This window comes from Salvelinus alpinus, chromosome 9 (genome assembly GCF_045679555.1).
Source record: "Salvelinus alpinus chromosome 9, SLU_Salpinus.1, whole genome shotgun sequence".
NCBI classification, from domain to species: Eukaryota; Metazoa; Chordata; class Actinopteri; order Salmoniformes; family Salmonidae; genus Salvelinus; species Salvelinus alpinus.
Window position 1 is genome coordinate 3,038,835 of NC_092094.1, and position 10,032 is coordinate 3,048,866.

General features: G+C 45.9%; 2 long non-coding RNA genes across 2 annotated transcripts; one reads left to right on the plus strand and one right to left on the minus strand.

Annotated features, from left to right (window-relative positions):
* Window positions 1–6,103: 6,103 nt before the first annotated feature.
* On the minus strand, window positions 6,104–8,727 carry LOC139584151 (uncharacterized). The gene is made up of 2 exons (XR_011676721.1): window positions 6,617–8,727; window positions 6,104–6,251 (listed from the first exon to the last, which is right to left on the minus strand). It is a non-coding gene; the product is annotated as an uncharacterized lncRNA (long non-coding RNA).
* Window positions 8,728–8,878: 151 nt separating this feature from the next.
* Window positions 8,879–9,651, plus strand: LOC139584152 (uncharacterized). The gene is made up of 2 exons (XR_011676722.1): window positions 8,879–8,983; window positions 9,028–9,651. It is a non-coding gene; the product is annotated as an uncharacterized lncRNA (long non-coding RNA).
* The last annotated feature ends 381 nt before the right edge of the window (window positions 9,652–10,032 follow it).

A 10,032-nucleotide genomic window follows, 5' to 3' on the forward strand; every position in this document is an offset into this window, starting at 1 on the left:
CTCTCTCTCTCTCTCTCTCTCTCTCAGAGGGAGTATTAATCACATGGATGAAGGGGGTATTAATCACATGGATAAAGGGGATATTAATCACATGGATGAAGGGGGTATTAATCACATGGATAAAGGGGGTATTAATCACATGGTTGAAGGGGGTATTAATCACATGGATAAAGGGGGTATTAATCACATGGATGGAGGGGGTATTAATCACATGGATGAGGGGGGTATTAATCACATGGATGAAGGGGGTATTAATCACATGGATGAAGGGGGTATTAATCACATGGATGAGGAGGGTATTAATCACATGGATGAGGGGGGTATTAATCACATGGATGAAGGGGGTATTAATCACATGGATAAAGGGGGTATTAATCACATTGATGAAGGGGGTATTAATCACATGGATGAAGGGGGTATTAATCACATGGATGAAGGGGGTATTAATCACATGGATAAAGGGGGTATTAATCACATGGATGAAGGGGGTATTAATCACATGGATGAAGGGGGTATTAATCACATGGATAAAGGGGGTATTAATCACATGGATGAAGGGGTATTAATCACATGGATGAAGCTGTTGTAAATAAAGATGGATGCTTCTCATTTGCACTCATCAAAACCCAGCCAGAAGCCACAGGAGGAGAAGGGGAATTGAATTGTTCCCTTGTTCCCTGAAGGAGCAGGCGGCTTATGTCTCATTGACTATGTAGCCTGGACTCTTCTACCTAATAAAGACTAGACTTTAAAACTCCTTTTTGCATAAAATTGCATCTTTGAAATCACACGCCTGCAGTTTCCCACCTGGAGAGTCCTTCATTCTCCCAGTAGTTCATTTTAGTTAATCCATTCTATGGAGAATATTTGCATAGTTAAATAAAGGTTAAATCAAATTAAAATGAAATAGTGACATGATGTAGTGATTCCTGTGGCCCTCTAGTGACACCCTGTGGTGGTTCTGAGTACTGCACCACCACATCAACAGAACAGCTCTCTCCATTTGCTGGCTGGTAAATGGCACCCTATCCCCTATGAAGTGTACAACTTTTGACCCTGGACCAATAGGGAATAGGATGCCATTTGGGAAGCATTCACTGTTTCTAATCTTACGTCACTGTTCCAGGCCCAAGAGGGACGGCAGGTAGCCTAGTGGTTAGAGTGGAGGGGTGGTAGCGTAGCCTAGTAGTTAGAGTGGAGGGGCGGCAGCGTAGCCTAGTGGTTAGAGTGGAGGGGTGGCAGCGTAGCCTAGTGGTTAGAGTGGAGGGGTGGCAGCGTAGCCTAGTGGTTAGAGTGGAGGGGTGGCAGCGTAGCCTAGTAGTTAGAGTGGAGGGGTGGCAGCGTAGCCTAGTGGTTAGAGTGGAGGGGCGGCAGGTAGCCTAGTGGTTAGAGTGGAGGGGCGGCAGGTAGCCTAGTGGTTAGAGTGGAGGGGCGGCAGCGTAGCCTAGTGGTTAGAGTGGAGGGGCGGCAGCGTAGCCTAGTGGTTAGAGTGGAGGGGCGGCAGCGTTACCTACTGGTTAGAGTGGAGGGGCGGCAGCGTAGCCTAGTGGTTAGAGTGGAGGGGCGGCAGCGTTACCTACTGGTTAGAGTGGAGGGGCGGCAGCGTAGCCGAGTGGTTAGAGTGGAGGGGCGGCAGCATAGCCTAGTGGTTAGAGTGGAGGGGCGGCAGCGTAGCCTAGTGGTTAGAGTGGAGGGGCGGCACCGTAGCCTAGTGGTTAGAGTGGAGGGGCGGCAGCGTAGCCTACTGGTTAAAGTGGAGGGGCGGCAGCGTAGCCTAGTGGTTAGAGTGGAGGGACGGCAGCGTAGCCTAGTGGTTAGAGTGGAGGGGTGGCAGCGTAGCCTAGTGGTTAGAGTGGAGGGGCGGCAGCGTAGCCTAGTGGTTAGAGTGGAGGGGCGGCAGCGTAGCCTAGTGGTTAGAGTGGAGGGGCGGCAGCGTAGCCTAGTGGTTAGAGTGGAGGGGCGGCAGCGTAGCCTAGTGGTTAGAGTGGAGGGGCGGCAGCGTAGCCTAGTGGTTAGAGTGGAGGGGTGGCAGCGTAGCCTAGTGGTTAGAGTGGAGGGGCGGCAGCGTAGCCTAGTGGTTAGAGTGGAGGGGCGGCAGCGTAGCCTAGTGGTTAGAGTGGAGGGGCGGCAGCGTAGCCTAGTGGTTAGAGCGTTGGACTAGTTACCGAAAGGTTGCAAGATCGAATCCCCGAGCTGACAAGGTACAAATCTGTCATTCTGCCGCCTGAACAAGGCAGTTAACCCACTGTTCCTAGACCATCATTGTAAATAAGAATTTGTTCTTAACTGATTTGCCTAGTAAATCAAGGTAAAATAAAGGTGTCCTGGCTGATCAACTACAGACATGTAACTACAGACTTGGTCATCATGAAAACCAGACACTGTCCCAAACCATCACTCCCTACAGAGCTGACAGACACTGTCCCAAACCATCACTCCCTACAGAGCTGACAGACACTGTCCCAAACCATCACTCCCTACAGAGCTGACAGACACTGTCCCAAACCATCACTCCCTACAGAGCTGACAGACACTGTCCCAAACCATCACTCCCTACAGAGCTGACAGACACTGTCCCAAACCATCACTCCCTACAGAGCTGACAGACACTGTCCCAAACCATCACTCCCTACAGAGCTGACAGACACTGTCCCAAACCATCACTCCCTACAGAGCTGACAGACACTGTCCCAAACCATCACTGATGCCTCCCTCGACCCACTGCAGTTTCCCTACAGATCTAACAGGTTTGTGGATGACACTGTCAACATGGGCCTACACTACATCCTAACAACATAGATAACCTAAAGACAAATGCAAGGAGATTGTTAGTAGACTTTATCTCTGCAGAGCTAACAGGCAATATCAATATCACAAACCTCTTTGTGGGCTATACTCGGCCTTGTCTCAGGATGGTAAGTTGGTGGTTGAAGATATCCCTCTAGTGGTGTGGGGGCTGTGCTTTGGCAAAGTGGGTGGGGTTATATCCTTCCTGTTTGGCCCTGTCCGGGGGTATCATCGGATGGGGCCACAGTGTCTCCTGACCCCTCCTGTCTCAGCCTCCAGTATTTATGCTGCATTAGTTTATGTGTCGGGGGGCTAGGGTCAGTTTGTTATATCTGGAGTACTTCTCCTGTCTTATCCGGTGTCCTGTGTGAATTTAAGTATGCTCTCTCTAATTCTCTCTCTCTTTCTCTCTTTCTTTCTCTCTCTCGGAGGACCTGAGCCCTAGGACCATGTCTCAGGACTACCTGGCATGATGACTCCTTGCTGTCCCCAGTCCACCTGGCCGTGCTGCTGCTCCAGTTTCAACTGTTCTGCCTGTGGCTATGGAACCCTGAACTGTTCAACGGACGTGCTACCTGTCCCAGACCTGCTGTTTTCAACTCTCTAGAGACAGCAGGAGCAGTAGAGATACTCTTAATGATCGGCTATGAAAAGCCAACTGACATTTACTCCTGAGGTGCTGACTTGTTGCACCCTCGATAACTACTGTGATTATTATTATTTGACCCTGCTGGTCATTTATGAACATTTGAACATTTTGGTCATGTTCTGTTATAATCTCCACCCGGCACAGCCAGAAGAGGACTGGCCACCCCTCATAGCCTGGTTCCTCTCTAGGTTTCTTCCTAGGTTTTGGCCTTTCTAGGGAGTTTTTCCTAGCCACCGTGCTTCTACACCTGCATTGCTTGCTGTTTGGGGTTTTAGGCTGGGTTTCTGTACAGCACTTTGAGATATCAGCTGATGTAAGAAGGGCTTTATAAATACATTTGATTTTATTTGATCATTCCAGAAATGCTAAAAGACAAACTCTCCCAGCTGAACATGTCCAGCTGAAAAAAACGTCAAATCTCCCAGTCAATCCTGATCTGGTTTTACTCATCCAGCCTTGAGTCCATCCTCACCTCTTCCATCACCATCGTTGGATCTGTGTCTGCCTGCTGCGAGGACAAACTGCAGACTCCGGCTGCCACCTGCCCTCTATAGAGGTCCTGCACGACTCCAGGGCAAGGAAGCAGGAACGGTCATTAGAGTTGGCATCAAAACATTTATACGGTTTCATTGATGTGTTTTTATTACTATTGCCAATAGACTCATCTTGAATGAAAGCAGAGAATCTCTCTTCCACAACAAACAACACAGCACATCAACACCTGCTATCTTGAATGATTTCTTTCCTGCGGAAGTGAGACAACATTTTACATTTACATGTTTGGTCATTTAGCAGACGCTCTTATCCAGAGAGACTTACAGTATTCATCTTAAGATAGCTAGGTGAGGCAACAACATATCCAGTGGCGATTTTAGCATGTAAATCTTAGTGGGGCAAACTCCCCCAATTTGTTTTTTAATGCATGCCAGCAAAGTCGCTACACAACACAATACTAAACAATATATAAATTGGACTATAACAGTGACAAATGGTGCCCACACACTGTTAGGGCTTACATAAAGCTGTCCCAACAGCAGAGTCCCATCAGCAGAGTCCCAACACCTTACCACCGCTACACCTGGTTATCAGCGGAGCCTTGTCTGGCATCGAAACAGTTCATTCAGCCTCATTTACTGCCTTTTAAAAAACATAGCTGATATGGCTGACTTGCTTAAACAAATGTGGTTTCTACTGACAACTGAGATGTACAAACTATGGCATAAGGAGACGACGAGTGGATGGACGTAGTCATAACAATAATTTGTTCAGCACTTTTGAAATGTACAGCGACAGAATTCAGAACATGGGCAGTTCTTACAGTATTCTCCCTGTACACCAAGTCAGAACCGTAGGATAAATAAAGGGGGCATATAAGCAGACAATAAAAGCTCTTACAATATTCGATGATTACATTTCTCTAAAACAGGCTATAGGCTACATGTGCATCACCAAATCAGAACAGTATTTGAAATTATGAGGGGAAAAGGGACCAAATTATTATGGTGAGGCACATGGGCTACTAACAGCTTACTACACAACATATACTAAGTATTACTTTCTTAGCTACAGTATACATATCTCCCTGGCATATTACATCATTTATGCAGCAGCATAAAATACATTTTTGAACTCACCTTGTTGTGCTGTGCTCACTTGAACAGGAAGGTGGCGTGGTGGTCCTTCGTGGACAAATTTTGTCATCAAACTTTGTCATCAAAGTCTGTCATTCTCCAGATTTATGGTGCTTTCAAGACAACTGGGAACTCTGAAAAAAACAAGGTCGAATCATGACATTCGTGATCTTCAGGTCGGAGCTCTAGAAAGAGGACCGAGTTCCTCACATGGAATTCCGAGTTGGATGACCGCTCAAAACCTATTTCCCAGAAAGGAGCTCCCACAACTTCCCAGTTGATTTGAACTCACTGAAGTCTAAGATTTCCCAGTTCAGAGTTTCCAGTTGTTTTTAACACGCCATAAATCATGCTGGATTGACAGCATGTCCAATGTTGAATGTTTATCCTTTTAAGCTTGGAAAAGAGACCCTTAAACCCAGATTTGGACCGCACATCCACTCCACTGAATAGCAGGCTAGTGATTGCTTTGCACCACTTGCAGTTAACCACTGATTCCTTCCAAACCAGTCATTGTTGAATTTGAGATTTACAACTTGTTGTGTAATGTTGATGTCCAATGGCCGATGAGCACCGATACATTTTATCTATAATTTATCTTCATAATTTCTCTTCATATGACAAGGATTAAAAAGGATTTGCCAGTAGATTGTCAACTTGATTCATGATGACTGCTAGCCTAGTTTGCTAGCTAAGACTTTGAAAAGTATGATGTTGACATGATCAGTCCAATCAAAGCTGCTGTACGTACATATTACGTGTTTTGACTTCATTTTATCTGTGGCCAATGACCTTGAGACTTCTTGGATGGGCACCTCTATTTAATTTTCGAGCTCTCCCCGTAGATTTTGCAGTGAAGTAGTGTAGTGTCCCCACGAGAGACAGAACACTGAGCCAATCACGGCGTAACTAGAGAACATTACCAACCCCTACGCTCCGTATTTTCGGTTGGCTGCCCCGCCTACCACAGAAAGCACTGAGCTAGGCTGAAACACCTGCATTTTGGAGCTGCCTTACTCAAGACAACAAAAAAAGAGACAATATTTGTGTTCAGCTTTATTAAATCAATGATTTTACATTGTTTGCAAACTGATATGTGACACGTATTAATGCCAAAAATAACATGCAAATCAGAAAAACAACAAAAAATGTAAAACAGGTGGTTCTCAAAACAGGGCTCTGCCCTGAAACACGGGTCTGAAACACGGGCCTGAACACGGGTCTGAACACGGGTCTGAACACGGGTCTGAAACACGGGCCTGAACACGGGTCTGAACACGGGTCTGAAACACGGGTCTGAAACACGGGCCTGAACACGGGTCTGAAACACGGGCCTGAACACGGGTCTGAAACACGGGTCTGAACACGGGCCTGAAACACGGGTCTGAAACACGGGTCTGAAACACGGGCCTGAACACGGGTCTGAAACACGGGCCTGAACACGGGTCTGAAACACGGGCCTGAAACACGGGCCTGAAACACGGGCCTGAACACGGGCCTGAAACACGGGCCTGAAACACGGGCCTGAAACACGGGTCTGAACACGGGCCTGAAACACGGGTCACCACTGAACATATCACAATCTTAGTAAGTCGGCCTGTTTTCCCTCTACATACTAGTTAGAGTTATCAGCTAAGTCAGTGGTAGTATAAAAAAAAGAAGTGTTTGTAAAATAGTAATATTTTTTTGGGGGGAGGGAGATTTCTTTTAAAAAAAGACCTAAAGACTCTTAAGACAAAACAAACAAAAAGGTTTAATGAATAGAACAGACATACCAGGCGAATAAGGACAGTCATGTGACTTTATTAGAACAGTACATGGTGAAGGAAACAGGAAATACAACATCTCCTTGAAAACAATGACTAAGACAATAATATATGACATTTAGCAGACGCTTTCTTAACATAGTAATTTACATGTCATGTGTGCAGACAATTGTAATTTCATACATTTCATAATTCACGTCACACAAGTTAGTCATCCTCATTGTATCAGCCTCCACGTGGTGGATGGAGAGAGATACGTTGTAGAAGGAGAGAGTGGAAGGTGTGTTTAGCCTGGGTGCCAGTCTGTTTAGCCTGGGTGCCAGTCTGTTTAGCCTGGGTGCCAGTCAGTTTAGCCTGGGTGCCAGTCAGTTTAGCCTGGGTGCCAGTCTGTTTAGCCTGGGTGCCAGTCTGTTTAGCCTGGGTGCCAGTCAGTTTAGCCTGGGTGCCAGTCTGTTTAGCCTGGGTACCAGTCAGTTTAGCCTGGGTGCCAGTCTGTTTAGCCTGGGTGCCAGTCTGTTTAGCCTGGGTGCCAGTCTGTTTAGCCTGGGTGCCTGTCTGTTTAGCCTGGGTGCCTGTTTCCGCTCTCTTGACAACTCCTATGGAATTGCCATAACAATGACATCAATGGAGTTGTCCAGAGAGCAGAAACAGATCTGGGATCAGGCTGGAGTGGTATCTTAAAAATCAGCAGTTCCTCTTGGAGGAATAGAGAGAGCACAGGTCCCTATAGAGATGCCTACTGATAAACACATGGGAATAGAGAGAGCACAGGTCCCTATAGAGATGCCTACTGATAAACACATGGTGTGTTGTTGTTACATAGACTGTTTTCAAAATGGCACCCTAATCCCTATGTAGTGCACTAGTTTTGACCAGTATGGCACCCTAATCCCTATGTAGTGCACTAGTTTTGACCAGTATGGCACCCTAATCCCTATGTAGTGCACTAGTTTTGACCAGTATGGCAGCCTAATCCCTATGTAGTGCACTAGTTTTGACCAGTATGGCACCCTAATCCCTATGTAGTGCACTAGTTTTGACCAGTATGGCACCCTAATCCCTATGTAGTGCACTAGTTTTGACCAGTATGGCACCCTAATCCCTATGTAGTGCACTAGTTTTGACCAGTATGGCACCTTGTATGGCACCCTAATCCCTATGTAGTGCACTAGTTTTGACCAGAATGGCACCCTAATCCCTATGTAGTGCACTAGTTTTGACCAGTATGGCACCCTAATCCCTATGTAGTGCACTAGTTTTGACCAGTATGGCACCCTAATCCCTATGTAGTGCACTAGTTTTGACCAGTATGGCACCCTAATCCCTATGTAGTGCACTAGTTTTGACCAGTATGGCACCCTAATCCCTATGTAGTGCACTAGTTTTGACCAGAATGGCACCCTAATCTCTATGTAGTGCACTTCATAGGGTATAGGGTGCCATTTCAGAAGCAGGTGTCCAGGTGTGATGACTAACTAATGTCTTAACTGCTGTGTATTTCTGGTTCCTATGTTTTGACTGGCTGGTTAGCATATATTCTGTCGTTGTTGTTGTGTTCATTTACAGACGTTTTCTCGGGCGGCTAAAATATATCACTATAATCAATATATGTCATAATATTTATTTCAGTCACATTCTCGGATTCAACATGGTCTTTAGACTATGTAGCAAGATGGTATACAGTACAAGGACATGGTCTTTAGACTATGTAGCTAGATGGTATACAGTAGAGGGACATGGTCTTTAGACTATGTAGCTAGATGGTATACAGTACAGGGACATGGTCTTTAGACTATGTAGCAAGATGGTATACAGTACAGGGACATGGTCTTTAGACTATGTAGCTAGATGGTATACAGTACAGGGACATGGTAGCTATAGAACGATGTGATCCTCTTAGAACAAGGCGTTCTCATTCCAATTCTACTGTTCCAACAGCGAGGTTCTTTCAGGGGAACCCCATTGACTGTGTTGTCTAGTGTTTCAGTGACAGGAAGGTTCTTTCAGGGGAACCCCATTGACTGTGTTGTCTAGTGTTTCAGTGGCAGGAAGGTTCTCTCAGGGGAACCCCATTGACTGTGTTGTCTAGTGTTTCAGTGGCAGGAAGGTTCTCTCAGGGGAACCCCATTGACTGTGTCAGTGATAGGAAGGTTCTCTCAGGGGAACCCCATTGACTGTGTCAGTGACAGAAAAGGTTCTCTCAGAGGAACCCCATTGACTGTGTCAGTGACAGGAAGGTTCTCTCAGGGGAACCCCATTGACTGTGTCAGTGACAGGAAGGTTCTCTCAGGGGAACCCCATTGACTGTGTCAGTGACAGGAAGGTTCTCTCAGGGGAACCCCATTGACTGTGTCAGTGACAGGAAGGTTCTCTCAGGGGAACCCCATTGACTGTGTCAGTGACAGGAAGGTTCTCTCAGGGGAACCCCATTGACTGTGTCGCCTAGTGCTTCAGTGACAGGAAGGTTCTCTCAGTGATATTGTGACTAATCTTTATTTGTGCTTTTCTAATTGTATTTTTGGTGTTAAGATAGATCAGTCCTCCTCGCCCCCCTGAGATACACGTGACGCAGACGAACACATGACGGAGGCGTGTGATAGACAGAAGAAGAGAAAGGAGAGTGGGACTGACGAGGTGTCACACTAACTAACTAACTAACTAACCTATGACTACGTCATTACTAACTACAGGATTACTTCACACACACACACACACACACACACACACACACACACACACACACACACACACACACACACACACACACACACACACACACACACACACACACACACACACACACACACACACAACCAAATCGACCAGATCGACGCAGTCAGTACAAATTCACAGCTGATCAAAAAAAATGAAAATTACTTCATTGTTCAACATGTTCAAGATTAAAGCCGTAAAGACAAGGAAAATCATAGAACAAAAAGGTAAACAATAACAAAACAACAATAACAAAAAGACAACAATAACAAGCATTTGTAATAACAATGATATTATCATACGAGATGAGTAGGCAGTTGGAATGTTTGAAGAATAAACAACATGAATGAAATAACTTAAAGCTAAGACGATAGGCCTGTTGTCTGTTCTGTCTGTCTGCCTTCCAAATGGCACCCTTTATAGTGCACCACTGCTCAAAAGTAGTGCACTATATAGGGAATATGGTTCTATAAGGCTCTGGTCTAAA